The sequence below is a fragment of the Lachnellula hyalina genome (assembly GCF_007821495.1).
Source record: "Lachnellula hyalina strain CBS 185.66 chromosome Unknown contig00097, whole genome shotgun sequence".
Taxonomy (NCBI): Eukaryota; Fungi; Ascomycota; class Leotiomycetes; order Helotiales; family Lachnaceae; genus Lachnellula; species Lachnellula hyalina.
In genome coordinates, this window is record NW_022157211.1 from 113,170 (window position 1) to 119,421 (window position 6,252).

Below are 6,252 nucleotides of genomic sequence, written 5' to 3' on the forward strand. Positions count from 1 at the left end.
TATAAGCATCTGCTATTTAAGCATATTTCACTTTGTGCTTAGGGCTTATAGGTCCAGACCATATACTTATATCGAGATTTTTCTATAGAGCTACTATAAAAATCAACCATGGCATTACCGTCTACCACCTCTCCCCTATATGGGATTGATTTGGCCTAGGCCAAAGTATTAAAGTGGTTGACGGTATATCAATCTATAGATAGACTAGTTCAGCTAATCGATATAATAAGTCCTAAATGTCGATGGGAAACCCATTTAATCCTTGGTTCTTTCGTATGTTGATGGATGAAATATAACATTGCATGCAAGAAAAGGAGATCTTTATTTTGGCTGCATTAATAACGTATAAAAGCTGAGGCCAAATCAGCAGAGCCTATTTCTTACGTCATACTCTTCGCTGTTAATAAGTGGAAGGAATAATCGTAAAGGATTAACCATTTGTACTAAGAATCCTAGAAAGATAAGGAACCTTAGATAATATGTATAGAGTAGATCTGTATCTAATGTTAAAACTTTCTGTACTATGTAAATGCACTTAGATGACAGATGATTCCGTTATTTACCTTTTTATAACTCCTGTCATTACTACTATAGCCTGCCTCCCTCTCATTTGAGTCTACTCTGATATTCATTTATACATTATACATTATGTATTTAGACTTCATTTATCTTATTTCTCTTCTTGCAACCGTTCCACTTGCTTTAGCAGCACCACAGGCTCGCCCAACGGGCTCTGCGGGTGTAGCAGCCAGCACCAACACCAGCCCAAAAGCGACTTTAAGTGTCGGCTGGAACACGACTTCACATGCTAGCCAAAATACGACTTTAGGTGTAGTATCCAGCACCAATACCAGCCCAACAGCGGCTTCAGGCGTCGGCTGGAATGCGCCTTTGCTGAATGCTTTTATATTGCCATGACACCATATGCTCCTGCGGATTGTTCTATATTTGGAGGTAAGTGCAACGCGCCGGATTGGGTTGATTTCAAAGGAAAATGGAACGATGTGAGGAATGCTTACGTCGCGGTAAGTCAGCTTTCGTTGCTCTGTATTTCTTGCGCTGATATCGAATATATAGTGGAATATCTATAACATCAGTAAGTTATATTTGCGACTTATAAATTCTGCATTGTCTCGAGAAGCCTGCCTAAGAAATCCACACGCTCGAACCACTCTCGCTTCTCTTGGAAATTCTCTCTAGGACTATATGCGCCGTCAGGAATATAGCTAAATACGAAAACGTTTGAAAAGAGTAACTGCTAACTATCAATAATGTACAGACTCTTTTATCGGGCAGTATTGGACTTCGATTGGGAATGCAGCAGGTCTAGTGGAGGGTAATATCGGCAAAATTGTTCAAGTCATCGATCCAGTCGCGAAAACCAAGTGAGATATTTCCATCGTCTCTATTCTTTCCTACACTGATACTACCAACGATTGGTTCATCTTCTCATACTGTTGAAGTGTTTGCTCGAAACACAATGCTAATCTGTTATAGTGTTGTACTGGATAGTTTCATGCAAGCGTTGACGAGTGGCCTGGCATTTGTTCCAGGACCAGAAGCTGTCATTGGTAAGGTTTTACTCGCTGCGGCAGCACAGTCCGGCTTTGTTGAAAAGTTTGTACTGCCTATGGGCAACACAGGGAATGATCAGGAGGAAACGCTGCAAGATCTTTCTGCAAACGCAAGCACATTCATGTCTAAAATGCAGTCCAATATCGCCCAGACTCTCCCGGGTCTTCTCAACGACGTCGATACCTTTGCAGCTACGGCGGCGAGTGGTTCTATGAGCCAGTTCCTACCTTCCCTGAATGATCTCGCAACCAATGCTCAGAAAGGCCTTAACACATATGTAATATCCCAAGCGTATCAAGCACGTGGAGTCTTTATTACGCGCGCTCTCAACACTTCGTAAGCAACCTTTCCTTTGTCTCTTCCCCAAAATGGTGTCTCGCCCTCCTCGAGCCTTGCTTCCTTGATAAGAGATTGTACTAATTCGTCGCAGTATTCGCGCTCTCCAGACTAATGGTACTGAACTTGCATACAAATTAACTTGCAACTCGGATTACGATTCGAATGGCCAGTGTGATACCTTCTGGTACGATCCTGTTGACGACACGACTTACGCACTTATCAGCACGGATTCCTCAAACAGAAAAAGTGACTATACCAAAGATTTGAATACATTTCTAGGAGATCTTACCACTGGTGAACTACTATTCAAAGGTGCTGCGAAGTGTGCAGCGGCGGTGGGGGGAAACCATGGCACCAGCAATAGTTCGGTGACATCTGTGAGCTACGGTACTGTCAACACCGATTGCCTTTCCAGTATGAAAGTGTGTACCTGGAATATGACTCCAGCAAAAGGATACTTCGAGCCATTATTCTCCGACTGCGCTGATTGGGATGCTTTCACGCCTATAGCACACCATTCAGGAGTGGAAGATAATGCAGGAGTAGAGGGTCCATGCCTATATGCTACAGATGGAAGTGGGGAGTCTTATTTCCGGACATTTAGGCAATACCTTGGATGGGGAGTTTTGAAAGACGCAGCGAAAGCTAACGATATGATATTCTGTTCTTCTACTGCTGGTAATTAACGTAAAAGTATAAAGTTATTGCTGTATGAACTGTACTTGAATTATTTGTTGTTTAGCGCCCGATCAAGAGGACAAACCATTTGATCCATACATATTTGCATTTGAAATGATCTGTGCTAGGAGTTTTGCGTTCATTTAGTGCTAGTCCTTGAATATTTCTTGGCCGAAGCCCATGCAGAGTCGTTGCTCTTGGAATTTTGGGTAAGAATGACCATTTACGGAATATCATGACCACTACCCTAACACGATGTCAACAGTTCAACTCAAAACCCCTCACAGGGTAAGAAAGGATTTCCTAGCTTTGTGTCCATAGAAATAGTTTGGCCTGTAATTAGTTTATTTGTTGCGGGCGAATTGGCACATGAAAACCAGGCACTTGGCGGTGGATTCTTGCAGACAGTGAACAATGATAAGTCGGTCTTTGGGTTTGGAAGTTATATCAGTAGAGATTGCCCTGGCTTTCTTTTGCAAAATAGGCCAATGCCAATTATTATAGATAGTCGAGAATCTGGAAAGTACATGCTCCCCCCAGTGGTTACTTCCCCGGAGGAGAAGAATATTTCTCTACTAACAGATGCATTTCCTCTTTCGATATGTCTTGCGCTAATGGAGACTATTTGTTTTCTATTTGATGTTATAAAGAGCATATATTATCAAGGGCTCCAGCAATATGATTCCTTTTTCGTTGCAGTTTGAAGGGCTTGAATGGACGCAATGAGTACTGAGATTGGAGAAATTTTATAACACATCGGCGCTGTTGTGTGTAACTTCTGAATTCCATTAAGAAACCTATCTCAACTAGCGGTGTGCTTGATCCATAATCCTCCCTTGCAAAGAAAACCTCCCTCATAAATAATTTGCCGCAAAGTTGACCCAACCGATGCAGCTTCTGCATCAACCCATCTGCCGTTCTTGTCTCGCCATTCGCATTCGTAGTAATCCCTCAGAGCCGAGAAATTCTAGAGAAGGAGGAGTTAGCTTTGTTTCTTTATTTACGTCTTAAGTAGGGGTAAACGATCCGTGGGGCACAGCAGTGAATCTCCAGAGGCCGTAAGCCTGGAAATATCTCGCTGCATGAAACAAATAGGAGCTCCAATTACCTACTTTTACTAGGCCATCCAATGTCTAGACTTTCCTCGTCTGCTCAATCACTCTGAAAGAACCAGAGGCTCAAAATAAGGTCGTTTCAATTTTCGTACGTGGATCGTCAAGAGGGTATCTTTCAAGGAGCTGAATTCTTGTTCGTTCAGCCAGGTCCTGATTCTCTGCTTCAGGGTATTCACGTCCACGGGGGAAGCATCACATCTAACGGCGAGCGCAATGTCCAGAACTTCGAGGGAAGAAAAACACAGGAGTGATGCCAGCATATACTTGCTGAACAAAATATCACCATCTGTCGATATAATAGCGCCTCGAATTTCGAGTTTTCGAACGCCCGAAGTAGCTCTGGCGCATGCTTGGCAATGGATCCCAGTACCCGATGATTTAATCCTTCCGCGAATAGATTAATCCAGGATATGTAGACTGTGTCAGACTTCAAATCAACCCAGATGATTGTCCTGATTAAGAGCCATCTTGGATGGATGCATACGAGTTGCTTGTACGTGAGGTGGGAGTTCGGTTTATTTGGAACGGGAGATTTTTTTTAAGGTTGTATCTTGAACTAAGATTTGGTGAATCGATGGAAGGTGCAAACAAAACAAGTATGCTTACATAAGCGAGGTGGGCCTTCGCCTTCTCCCCTTTTCCCTCGCTTAGAATCTTTGACCCACTCTAAAAGCTTACTACATGCTTCCAACTATAACATCCAAGTATCACTTTGCAGCTTGTAAACATCTTCAAATGGGCGAAATCAAACATCTTATAAAGCGGGTAAAGTGTTTTAGGAAAACTACCTAATGCGCTCTTTTCAGATCGTTAAACCATAGGCGAAAAAAGCTCCCTTCTATACAAAAACAGTACAGAGAATTTAAACAAGATTCAGAATACTCTCAGCTTCTATGAAGCTGATCACTTCTTTGAAAAGGTTCGCGGAAGCATGCAGCACCTAGTTCCAACCTAGTGACCTAGTGATAACAATCGTCATTTTGCCGCCTCCTATGAATTCCTAGCAGATTCTACTAATTCAGAGTTACCAAAACCACTCCCTTGCTTTTGCTACACGATCTTCAGGCTGCGTTTTAGAAACGTGAACTACGGTCGGCGCTTCCAAGAAAGCAATTCTATGGTACCCGGACTACTCCCTTCCCGCCACTAAGAACAACACCGGCCGCGGCACAGCGCCAAAACAAATCACAAGGAAATTGAATTCCTTTTATGTATAGGACTTTTAATAACGACATTTTTATTATCTATTAACCCAGTTGTTTAATCTTGGAGAAATAGTTACAAGTTAAGCCTAGGATTCCGAATTAGAGGGATCAGAGAATCAGGATGTATGATTATATCAATAGATAGATAAGATAATAAACCCCATTTAATATACTCTCCTACACCTACAAGTGAGACCTATACCACTAAATCTTCTTAGCAGCTAAGGTCTTTCTTTAGCTGCGAAAAACAACTCTATCCAGATCCAAGCAAAGCATGGGACCTAATAAAACACTAGATACAAGAGCATACCTAAACCAGATAATCACTATGATATAATCACCCGCGTTACCATCTAACTTACAAGCCAGCCAATCACAAAATCCTATTTACTTCTACGGGAACGTTAACATTGTCTAGCAACCCACCTAGCCTCCTTACCCTAACTCCCCCCAAACTCAAGGTAATCATCTCATAGCCGCCCCTCTATTCTTCTCCGCCCTTGTTTCACCTAACCGATACCTCAGTTCTCTAGAACCGAGTCAGAACTAAATCATATATGACCTACTTGCCGCCAAAAAAAAAAAGCGATTTCCACACACGTTCATACAGTATACCTTCGTGCGAGAATCGAAAACTTTTCTTGAATCCATCACTCACTTACATGTAACTTTACACAACTCCATACAGCTTCACAACCCTTATCCTCATCGAGTTCATCACAATAAACGTCTACCTTTCCTCCGGATCCCTGCCTACGCACAACAACACGCTACGAGATAATAGGCTTGAACAGCACACGCCATACAATACATACGACATACGAATCGTAAGTAAGAACCCGAATCCACAGTCCCGATGCACCTGTTCGTAATACATACAACTAACAACGTTCTATCAGCTGCACGACGCACAAGGGATACCTATAAACCATAATTACGCAAGACAAGTACCTCGATACTAGTCTCGAGAAAGAAAAGGACCTACACACACATATATATACACCCTAAAAGCCATACGGAGAATTCTTCGATTCTTCTGCCGCGACGACGTCGGTCTGTTGCTTTAAAGGTATATGGAAATGCAGATTCGATATGATGGAAAGCTACTTACTACTAGATAGACGGGACGTATATACTACAACAACGAGTGCAGATATCTACAAGAAGCACGTTAATTCTCGATACCATACACCATACACCAGGGGCACCACCAACAACAATGTCGAGCCTCTCAACCTCAAACTCGTCAACATCGACAATCCGCTGCTCCCAGCGTCCTGCGCCCCAGCTCCCGTACCTCGGCCACCCCACGCCCGGCTACACCAACCCGGCCACCGCAC